General features: G+C 36.4%; 1 pseudogene; it reads left to right on the top strand.

Moving 5' to 3' along the window:
• Positions 1–1,504: 1,504 nt before the first annotated feature.
• Positions 1,505–11,259, top strand: LOC118038114 (mediator of RNA polymerase II transcription subunit 15a-like; annotated as a pseudogene).
• Positions 11,260–12,764: the final 1,505 nt, after the last annotated feature.

Raw genomic sequence — 12,764 nt, 5'->3', positions numbered from 1 at the left:
AATACGATATCTTGGGTTTTATGCTCGCTCACACATGGAAAAAGAAAGAAAGAAAGAACTTTAAATTTTATAATCTGGTCATGTTAACGCGAAAAATAAAAATAATAGGTCTGCCTTTGATAACCCTACATGATATATCTTTCTTTTTAGGACTGCTCAGCTGGTCTTGAGTATGAGGTGAAAGCTTGAGTAGGACAGTTAGTCCTAACCAAGGACTGTATTGTGATTGATTGAGTTGAAAGTTAAGAGCATGTGAAAGTGTAAAACAAATGACCTCGTTCACTTCACCCAAGGGGCACCTGTGCATCTAGTTGGAAGAACATTTTATAACTTACCTCAAGGTCGAGCATGGTCAGGGTTATTGTGTTGTCTATTCCGAGAAAGGTGTGCCTGCAAATTAAATCTTATTTCAACAAGAGTTGTTAAGTTGATTCTTATCTGTCTGCTCTTTAGAGTTGATGATAACATGAAATTTTCATGGTTATGCTTGTTGTTTTCTTCTTCATTTTCCTAGCTTAAAACATCCTAGACAATCTCTTCATGTTCTATTTGCTGGGGGTTATTTAGACTGCTGATATTAATCGGGGATTGAAAGCCTTGTTTTATTACTTTGTTTTGTTTTCTTCTTCTTTCTTTATTCTCTTGGGGATGTGGTATTCTCCTCTTTCTATTTACACTATTTCCTCCATACAAATGTAATTCTTTCAGAAAAAGTTAATTCATACATAATAACAAGAACAGGGTGGGGGGGGGGTTGGGTTTGACGGTATGTATTTGGTTGCGAGTAAAAATTGTAAGCACTTGAAAAAGGTCCTGTGCCTGAATCTAAATTGGTAAGATGTGATATACTATATCTAGAAGATAACTTAATCTATCTATTGAAGTAAAGCATTTAAATGCGTATTACAATGTTTTTGGAACATTAAATATCTATTTGATCAGAATCTGTGAACCTAAAACACAATGAATACAAAATGCAAGTTTGTCATTGTAAACATTAACCCGCATCAATGATCCATCACGAGTGTTGCTAGAAAAACATTCAAGTTAAAATTGAAGCACCATGAGTTTCCTGTATGGCTTGGTTTACACACTCGCCATCTGTTTGGTGCGGCAAGTTATGAACTAGCTGGCTAGTTTTTTGCTTCCTTGGTTTTAGAAGCACCATGAAGATTCAGGCCCAAATCTTGCTTATTAATACCGTATAGCTGAATAAACCAAATCCTAGCACCTTGCCTTGAAATGGTCGTGTATATTTGTTATAGCTGTTCAGATTTTATGCATCCATATTGGCAGAATTCTTTAATAAAGTACATGCTATTAGATGGAAGTTCTTTTTAAATCTATTCAAGTCTGAATAAACTGATATTCCAACTTTCATGACTTTGATGTGCTCTTACTCTTCTGTTCCTGATTTTCTTTTTAGGGTCTAGTCTAACGTGCAATTAATTTAAATTTTTTTTTTGGTGATAGAAGTGATTTTTTTTGGTTGGCCAAAACCCCAATGGATGCCAATAATTGGAGGCCCACTTGCCCCAGGTGGAGAACCTGTGATGGACACAGGTGATTGGAGAACTCAATTGCAGCCTGACTCACGGCAAAGAATAGTCAACAAAATGTAAGTATCTGTTTCCTAATATGTGCAAGTGCTGCAAAATAGTAAATCTGCAAAAGGTTAATTAAAATCAGCAGGACTGCCATGAGGCAACCTCAAGTATCATACACCTCTGTTTTTGTCTTTTTCATTTTTCACGTGTTTCTCACAAGTGAACTTGAGGGAATAAAAAAGTGCTTGGGAAGTAATTTTTGTTGGAACTTCTTGTGTAACATATTCTTTTGTTGATGACCTCTAGGATGGCTGCATGAAGCTTGTCCGCTTTAAATTTCAAGTTAATCTATTGCTATGAGCCATTGGTGTTTCAATTTCAACCTTGAGTTGCAAACTGAACTTAATGAATAGTGTTGGATTTGAGCCTTCTATTTGCTTTAACTTCTACAGGGTTGAAATGATAGTGATCTTAAAGTACAAAAGCAGCTGACAAAATCATTTAGCTACAATAGTGCAATGGTTTTCCTAGTCTCTCAATTTAAAGTTGAATGTTTTGGTGATATCTCTACATCCCAAATTTCATATAGACAGCTACTGTTGGCACTTGCAGTAGCCAATGAGCACTGTAGAGTATATATTGCTAAGTGAGATAAGGTTAACTCATTGCATTTTCATAAATTAAAAGGATTTATCTTCTTGTCTTTGTCATTACAGTGTATGTATAAAAGGTTTTCTTATTCAAGAGTAAATTCTATTGTAATGTATTTCAAAAAGTTCCCCTGGTTTTGCAACTAATTCATTTTATATCTTGGAGCATAGCCATAGCCATAAATGGAAGGTTCTTCCAGTTCAAGAAAAATTAACCATGAAGCTCGTAACTAGAATTTTAGACAGAAGGGTTGGCCAAGTGAACTCCTATACCCTGTACCTCTGGAATAATACGGGGAAAGGAAGTAAAAATAGATGTCTGTATGTTGATGCCATATATTACTTGAACGACACTCGGCTATATCATTATTTGTTTTTACCTTTTGCTAAATGATTCCGTTGTATACATTTCTGATATTGGTGTGGTGCATGAGTTCACGGTTCTTTCTCACTGCTGCTAACTTCTCTGTACCTGCCTTGTCATTAAAAATTAAATGTAATGTTTTACATGTGTTAGAATGGAGACATTAAAGAGGCATCTTCCGTTTTCTTGGTCAAGAGGGATTACAAGAACTCAAGAAAATTGCCGTACGGTTTGAGGAAAAGATTTATTACTGCCAGCCACCAATCAGTGTATTCGGCTAATGCTAGGTTCAATAATTTCAATTTTCTCTAGACATGAATATACACATGCATAAGTTTGTGGATTTTGCATGCACACATGTGTGTGTAGTGTTCCACACTTTCTCACTGGTCATTCTGTAGAAGTTCTCATCTTTTTGTTAATTCTCTGACAAGTGTTTTATTTAGAGTGACCAACGTCCTTTTCAAGTACAAGGAAGTGTGCAAAATGCAAATAATGAATCAATACATAAATAATTGAATAAAAAGAGAGGACACAGAAGTATATCCTCACAGAAGATGCAAGTACAAAGAGCCTAGCATATTAGAAGAGCATAAATCCCTTTTCCCCCTTCTCTTGTAACATGGATTGCGCAGAGATCTAATGTTTTGTTATTTTTTCGATATCTGATTTCAGTCTGATTATCTGCGTAAAATATATCTCTTGAAGATGCTTACAATGGAGACCAAGTCTCAAAATACCATACCCACTGGCAATGGTAACAACCCCTGGATCCAGAGGTAATAATGCAGCCAAGCATTGAATTTCTAAACATCCTTACCTTTTGTTTTATATTTTGCATTGTTATCAAACTCTTTTCATTTTATTGCTGCATATTGCTATATATTATTTTTGTTTTCTGCTCCCCCCCCCAACCCCAAAATTGTCAAAATGACACTTTTATGTTTTTAGTAAAACCATCTTAATCATTTCCCTCATAACTTTACGTGTGAACTGTCATTGTTTCATTTGTTTTGTTGCTCAATGCCTTCTTTTTTTCCTTTTTGCCTTTTATCTTGCAACAGCATCTCATAGTATATGCACGCCTCAAGTTCACAACCAAGGGCAGTCGCTCCCTATCTCATTGCCCACTAATCAGTCTCAAGCACGTCAGCAGTTATCAAGGAAAACTGCAGAATATATGTCATCTAATGAGTTCAAAGTTCTGGTTACCAATCAGCAATGCCTTCTGTTTCCAGTTCTAACCCAGATATCTCAACACTGTTGGACAAGAATGCTAACATGCAGAGTATCTCTGGTGATTTTCACGAACCAGTGGGAATTCAATGGGACACTGGATTCCTCCAATTGTTTGTCAATTTGCTTCAGAGACAAATGCCAGGCAGGCAACAGTTTGTTCCTCCACAGCAGCAAGCCGTCCCAAATCCCAGCAGTATCTTTATCAGCAGCAGTTTGAAACACAGCTTTTAAAGCAGAGCTCAACAGGGAAATCATCCACACTCACTTGTGCAAATCTCAACAATCCAGCAGCAACAGCAGCAGCAGCGAGCAGCAGCAAACTTGTTACAGCCAAATCGTTTGCAATCTTCTCAGCAATTGGTTTGCAAACATCAACTGTTATGCAGCCTTCATGATGCAATGTCTCTGGCTTCAACAAAACCACACCATTTTGTTCAACAGTCAACACAAATGCACCAGCAACATCCACATCAGTCCTTAGGCAGCAGCAGCAACAAACCTCCCAGTCTGCTGGTATTCATCAGCAGCAAACACCAATGTTTAATGCAGCAGCCAATATTGCCTTACAAACAGCAGCAGTAATGGGGCAACAATCAAATACCACTAAATGCAGCCAAAATCAGTTTTGGACAACAAAAACATTAGTTGGGGACTTGCCAAGCAGCAGCAGCAGCAGCAGAGATTGCTAGGGCAGCAGATAACCTTCAAAATCTGCAGCAGCAGCAGCAGTTAATGGCTCAACAAAATAACTCTCAAGCATTGCATCCAGCAACAGTTGGGCCCTCAAATAATTCACTGGTTTAAGCAACGAGCAGTTGCTTGGAGCCAGCCTGGTATCAAGCATGCAATCTAATCAGCACTTCTCTACACATGCTACAACAGCCCAAGGTTACACTGCACAGCAAGCACAACAAAGTGGAAGTGCTTTGTTGCGAATCAAAGGGCAGGCAGTCACACTCACAGCTGCCACGAGCAGCAAATTGATGGCACAGATCAATCCACAGCCTGGACAGCTGCAACAGCAATCAATCCATTACAACGTTGATCTGCAGCAAGGCTCTCAAGCCTCAAGGCTCCTTGCTTCAAACAGAACCGATGTGATTGATCAGCAAAAGCAGTTATATCAACCTCAAAGAGCCCTTCCAGAACGTCCTCAAGTAAGTTTTTCTCATCCTTGCATCTTTCAGCCTTGCTCCAACTTTAGATCTTTTCAGCTTTGTGCTTTCATGTTAGAATTCATAAATTTATTTAAATTTCTTGAAATACTAATGTTCAAGTCAGTAATGCTCTTTTGGTAGCTTTATGAGGCTACGGCTGCCACTATGGCCTCGAAATGCCATTCTATTGGAGCCATTGCAATCACACGTAACATTTGTTACAACATAATGTCATCCAGTGCATTGCCACACAACTATTCACCTTCGGTTCAAGTCAGCAATGCTCTTTATGGTGGCTTTATGTTCTTCTGATGCCACTGCTATGAACCATTGCAATCACACTCGTTTGTTACTCTTGCCTCCAGCTCATCGCACCATTGTTTCACCTCTCATTTTTGTATTTAACGTACATGAATTTTTAAAAATATATGTATAACTGGACAATGCATTTGACACTAGGGTAACTGAATCATCAGCCAAATGATTTTATGGGAAGAAGAAAAATTAGCAAGTGGACTACTCTGAGGCACTTAAGGTTTGGTGTGCTGATTAAATCATCACCTTGCTGGAAAATCTCATGATCTCCTCCTCGATGCTAATTCTTAAGGCATGTTGGAAGTGTTTTCATCTTTAACGCTTGTCAGTTTACAGTTTAGTGCTCAACAAGGAAAAAGCTTCTTGTTTTATTGTGCATGGCTATCTATTTTTATGATTGAGATGGTTTATTTTAAAGATTTTCCTGGTTAGGAGGATAAGAAGCGTCACTTTTGTGCTTTTCTTCCATGATAAATTGTTTGAGCCTATTTTTTTAATATATAATGATCACTTGTTGTGAGGGGGTCTTTCTGTCTGTTTGAATGATATACATAACGTTGAGATGGAGATTCCTAGATCGCAAGTCCAAAAAAGGATTGTATTCCTATGTAAGAAAATACTAAGGGTCTCCTATCTAGGATAGGGAAAACCTATTAAAGCTCCCTTATTTTTTAGGAACCCCAATTAAATACTAATAGATAAAACCAGACTACTATTCCATATATTTTCAGCAAGTGTGAAAATTACGAGAATACCCTTGTGTGCAGAAATCATCTTACAAAATACACTGAATTCTAACTCTTTTGTTGGCTGTATCAAACTTTTGCTTGTAGATCCCTAGATTCTACCAGCAGAGACGGACATGCAAATGGTGCTGATGGCAGAGGAGATCTATACCAAGAAGGTTAATTCTGTTAGTTTACTGTTCATGTATTGTCATTGTCTTGCAAGATTCAATGGAAAAGGTCTCTTGGAATTTGGTACAAGGAGTTTTATTCAGCTATGGTTGTGATTAGTTAGGAAGCATTGTAAGTTCCAATGATTGCGCAACTAAGAACACGATAATTACTGATAAGATGATTAAAGGTACAATCATTCATTTCTAGGTAAGAGGTTATTCTTGGTACTGACACAACAATTTTTTCTATTGCAATCTTCCCTTTCAATTTTTTCCCTGTATTTCCACATTTATTGACATGTGTGTGAATTATTATTTTATTATTTCTTCCAGTAAGTCCAATTGACAATATTCTTACTATAATAGACAAACTTAACAGAGTGAACTATTTCTGAATAGTCATCGTTACATTTGTTAAGTGAACAGTATATTTCGGATTACAATCAAATTTGTTCTGAACATGTGCAATGGAAGAAAAAGGAAATAATAGTGGACCTATCCATTGAATCATGACGTCCAGTATTGTTGAATTTTTATAGAAAACGAGGTTGAAATTCTGAATCGTTTAATGACTTGTAGTTGCCAATTCATAACTGCATATTTGATGAGGTCAATTTTTTTTTTTGCCTGGAGCTACTAAAATGGGATAGGAGTGGTTGTTGTTAATTTAGGATATAAGGGTTATAAATCTGAAAGTTACAAAGCTAAGAAGTGTTTACCAAAGTCATGACATCCATTGACTTGAGTGGAACAATAAGAAACAATTGGTGAGTAGTTGCCATGAGACAAAGTAACTGAACTTGACCACCTCTGAATCTTGTCTGAAGGGGAAAACTACACAACCTTTTGCATCTTTGCATCAATCAATAACTTATTCTCTATTGAGTTTTCAGCATTGATTCCACTCTGCTATTTTTATCTCAAACACTATATATGCTGTCCTCTGCATTTTATTTATTTATTTATTTATCAATTCTCTCAGTTGCTTATGTTGCTTTCTGACTCTGGCACCTGAAGAATCACTAGCATATGACCTTGAATTATAATGTTTGCTGGTTATATGATACTTCCTAGATCAAAGTTATGAAGGAAACGTATTTGCCTGAAATAAATGAATGTACCAGAGAATTGCTACCAAGTTACAGCAGGTAAATTGTCTTTGTAATTTTTCTGATTTATTTGCTCACACACTGATTCCATAAACCCCACAGTTGAGCTTTTGTATTATATGTTTTCCCATCAGCATTGCTTGTCACTGTATCATCGCACTATTACCCCCCCACCCCCAAACCACCCACAACATTGCATTGACACAGAAGAATTGGATAGAAACATTTTTTTCACTTATGTTTATACTAGTTTTGTACTAAAGGTCAATGCAATTTTTTAATTCATCGTGTTATTTTAACTTTGCTTTTCCGCATGACCCTCTTCCACAACAACCGAAGTCAGAACAGCTTGAAAGCTGAAGGTAATTCTCATGTTGGAAAAAGCTTGTAGGTTCTTAAGGCTCTACAAACAAACTCACACTATTCAAGGCGAAGGTTGTTACTTGGAAGCAGATTTAGGTTTTCTACCCAAACATACAGAACTATTCCTAATCTACCAGGAACATTCCCAACCTCATATTCAACTATGCAGCACCCCATCTCAATTTCCTCAATTCAAAGTCCATGAAATACTGAATCCCAGTTGCATCAATGTGGATATGCAAGTTCTGTACCAAAGAGGCCAGCACAACTCTAACATATGTAAGCTTGCTGCATAATTCTCTTTCAACTTTATCTGGGGATTCGACGTCACATCAAACATGATGAACATCCAATACACCAGGCTCCATTTAGATTCTGGGACAAGGAAATCACTGAGGTCATTGCAGGCAAGACAGCCTGTAGGATCTGTACAACAGAAATCTCGTGAGCATTTCCCAACCAACCAATGTTAACACAATGTCAACACAAAGTGGGTGTGGAGTATGCTGCAGGCCAAATATTCCCCTTTCGTCGAATTCCAATATGATTCAACACCAGCATCTAAAACAGCAGCAAGCGCTGAACACCGATGCACAAATAACACACAGCTTAACGATTGCAGCAAACGCCAGAAATCAACAGATGCTACAGCAGCAGCAATTACACACCAAGCCAAGCAGCAGTTGCCTGCACAGATGCAGACACACCAAATTCCACAGCGACAACAGATGAATGATGTAAATGAGATGAGATCAGGGGATTGGAAATAAGCCAGCAGTCTATCCAAACAACATCTCCCAACAGGTCAACGCACAGCTTTCCCACGTTCAACACATGAACTAGGCACCTTCATATCCTATTTCTTCACCTCAACTACCTCAGCTGCTTCCCCTCAATTACAACATTCATCTCCTCAGATTTGACCAGCAAAATCTACCGTCTTCTGTGACCAAAACTGGAACACCTCTGCAATCTGCAAACGATCGCCTTTTGGTTGTCCCATCTCCTTCACTCTTTAGCTCCATTCTCCTATGCCAGAGATCTGAGAAACCAGTTTCTGGTATTTCCTCACTCTTAAGTACTGGAAAATATTGTTACACCAACCATCTGTGCCAAGCACCGGCTCCCATCCCCTTGCAATTGGGCACTCCTGGGATATCTGCATCACCTTTGCTTGCAGAGTTTACCAGTCCTGATGGTGCTCATGGCAGTGCTTTGGACAACTGTTTTTCTGGCAAGTCCACCAATGTTACGAGCAACCACTTGTAGCGCTTGATTAAAGCGGTGGATTAGTGGATGCTCTCTTTTTGGTTTTAACTCCACCACCTCTTATTTTGGAGGTTTCTGAAAAAGAAAAGAACTTCTTTTTGTGAATGAGATGGTGATTGCTGTAATTTTTTTTCCACAGGTGAAATCTCTGTCTCCCAAAGCACTTAGTGCATCTGTTGGTGACATTGGCTCCGTTGTCAGTATTTGACAGAATTGCGGTTCGGCACCTGGTAATGGATCTAATAGAGCTGCAGCTGGTGAGGATTTTGGTAGGCAATGACAAAATGTCGCCTTCAGGCAAGAAATTACATCACCCAGCGAGATGGGAATGACCTGGATCAAGGGAAATGAGCCGCGGCCATACAAGTGCCATGCCCTTGAATGTTGTATCATCAGCTGGCAAGTGTAAGTGAACAGCTTTATTAGCAGTTTACTGGTCCAGAAACTTCTGATTTGGAGTCAACTGCAACATCAAGTGTCAAGAGGCCTAGAATTGAGGTTTAACCATCAATAACAATGTCTGTTATGTGTGCTCTTACCTCTATCCTGCTTTGAACTTCTGCTATTTGTTTTCTTATTGTTTCTAATTAAATGATGTTTGAAATTTGAATGTTTACTGCTCTTATTTCAGGCTACAACATTATCTTATTATGTTGAAATATATTGCTATGGCAGTTCCATAGAATGCCATTTTATTTCTAAAGTTTTCCTTTTGCAATTTCCTCTCCACGATTATATTTGCATGTTAAAAAAAGAGTAACATAAAAGGGGAAAACAAATCTGCGGTGCACAACAATTAGATGATGTATTTTTCACTAAAAAAATCTCTGTTTGGTGAGTGAATAGAGGAAGGCTTTTATCATGTAAATAGGATATTCAGGAAATTACACTTTAAAAGGATTTAGAATGCATTCTAAGTGCTGTGTGATTTACACCTGACTCTTGATAGGAAGGCTCATTTCATCTTATTCTCGCTGGAATGAATAATGTAGCTTTTTTGCAGGCCAACATTGCCCTTTTGGAAGAGATAAGGGAAATCAATTCAGCGACTTATAGACACGGTAGTTGATATTAGTGATGAATGATGTTGATTCAACTGCAGTAGCTGCTACTGCTGAAGGGGGTGAAGGAACCATTGTCAATGCTCATTTAGCGCTGTGGCTCTTAGTCAAAATTTGAAATCACAGTATGCTTCAGCGCAAATGGTGTGCTTTCAAAACCTGCTATTCATGATTTTAATAAACTACTACCCATTTCTCTGTATTTATTTAGCTTTATTCATGTGCAGGTCCACCAATTCAGCCCCTCAGATTGCTTGTGCCTACAAATTATCCAAGTTGCTCACCTATACTGTTAGACAGGTTTACAGTTGAAGTCAGGTAAAAAAATGTGGCTATATCAGTTTATACATTTTCCATGCTCTTGAAAGTCTAGATAGAATTTGATGTTTCCCATATGGGAATTTTTTTTTTTCCTGGGTTTCCTCGAGTCTGATCATTTTGAGATCATTTTCATTGTCATGCTAGTAGGGTGACAATTCTTCTTTTGGATCAAGCCCTATAGCTGGAATAATGAGCAAACCTGTAAACTGTTGCGATCTGCTCACTAGAAATGAACCCTAAATGATATCTGGTTTGCTTTGCTCCAAGTTTTAGATGCAAAGTTTCTTTTATTGATCGCTCCAATGATTATGCTGATCCATAATCGGAGATAATCAACTTAATGTTGTCAAGAGTTTTCCTTCACTTAAGCAAGCTTTTTTACGTTCTGATATCTAAAATCTTCCTCTTCTTTCCGCAATAATCTGGTTCTTCTGCAACTCTTTCTAAACAGTAAAGAGTACGAGGATCTGTCAATAAAGCTAAATCCAGGTTTAGCATCTCTCTCCGAAGCCTTTCACAACCCATGTCACTTGGAGAGATAGCAAGGACTTGGGATGTCTGCGCCCGTGCGGTTATTTCAGAGCATGCCCCAGGCAGAGTGGCGGTGGCACCTTCAGCTCAAAATATGGTTCTTGGGAAAACTGCCTGAGTGCAGCTTGATCATCCTTAAAGCAGAGGAAGCTCTGGGCACGATTGTTTAGTCAGAGGCAGAGATGGAAGATGTCATGGCCGCCTCACCTGTGATTGACCAGACGGGCTTTTTTTTGGATTGACTGGCAGGGATTTCTCAGAAGCACAAATCGTCTGAAGTTCACTTTCTGAAGAATTCAGGGTTCTTGTACCATAGAATAATCATATTTGTTGTTTGGTGAAATACAAAAATGTAATCTTATGTTTGTGTTATCGGATGCATTCTTGGCTACCGGCATCTGTGAAATAAAATGAATTTTCCTCGTCTTCTGTTAAGTATAACAAATACTCGAAAAGTTATAATATGGATACGATAATAAACAATCTACATGGGGTTTTGTTTTCAAGAACATCAAGGATTCCCTCAACAAGGCCCCTTCAAATCCAACACATGATGCAATTAATTCTTATACTCGAGTGCTCCTCCAACGAGGCTATTTCAAGTCTTTGCGTATTAAAGGTTTGAAAAAATTCAATTTCTTTTTTTCTCAAATTTTTATATTTTTGTCATTTTATATCATGATAATAAAAATAATGTTTTTAAAATAAAAAATATTATTTTAATATATTTCTAAAATAAAATAAAAATTATTATGAATTTTTTCATCAAAGTATTGTCGAACAATTTCTAAAATTACCTAGTAACTTTTCCTTACAAGTGTGTTTGGTAATGCGGTAATAAAATCATGTAATTTTAAATTTTGAATTTTTTTTATTTAAAATAAATATTTTTTTATGTTTTTAGATTGTTTTAATGTGTTGATGTGAAAAATTATTTTTAAAAAAATAAAAAAAAATTAATTTGATATATTTTCTAAAATAAAAAAACATTTTAAATCACTTTCACTATTATAATTTTAAATATACCCTATTTCGTCTGCCACAAACCATGTCATGCTTCGAGTGGACCTCAATTGTCGATTTTTCGTGTCTGGATCACATTCTCTAGATGGGTTAAACCATTGACTCGATGATCATTTCTTCATCGATAATCGAACTGCTTATAATTTGTGTCAAAAAGCTTAGTAGGTTCAATTTGTAAAAATGATGTTCGTTTTACAATTTGAAATGAAAAGCCTGGAAGTCTTTTGAAAGCTTAGAGATAAAATTGATTAAAAAAAAAAGAAAAAAAAATGGGCGGTCAGATTGAGACCACCTAATGATCTTTTTGAGATTTGTTAAATAAAGAAAGCTTCAGAATCAGCGCTTTGTAATATAAGATGTTTATATGTAAGCAAATCGAAATTGAATTTGACTACGTGTTACACTTGATTTAATGTATAGTTTATAACAATCTTTTTTTTCCTTATTTTTTTTGGCTAGGATTTATAGAAAAATGTATCCGTAGGAAAAAAAGGAATGGAATATTTTGTTAAATCTTTTGTATATTTTTTCAAAAATTATTTGAGCAAATTATTGTTTGATCCCTTTTTTATATTTTATATAGATTACATTTTTTTTATTATATTTTTAATATTTATAGTTGTATATAATATCTTTTTTTTTTATTTAATAAATTTATGTCGATTTCTATTATAAATTAATTTAATAAATAAATTTATTAAATATAATATAGCAAATGTGTCACTTTGCTTTTTGAATAACATTTTCTTTTTCATGTTTATACAATCTTTTATATATATATTCTTGTTTGTTATTATTTTTTTGTTCAAATAAAATCTATTTATTTAATTGATTGGGATTATAATTCAAATTATCAAAAAAACAATAAAAAAAAATCCTTGAAACGTTAAATATTTTAGAGGAAAAAAATATCACGA

This window comes from Populus alba, chromosome 3, assembly GCF_005239225.2.
Source record: "Populus alba chromosome 3, ASM523922v2, whole genome shotgun sequence".
Classification (NCBI taxonomy): domain Eukaryota; kingdom Viridiplantae; phylum Streptophyta; class Magnoliopsida; order Malpighiales; family Salicaceae; genus Populus; species Populus alba.
The sequence above is the reverse complement of the archived record's forward strand: the minus strand, read 5'-3'. Positions and strand labels throughout refer to the sequence as shown.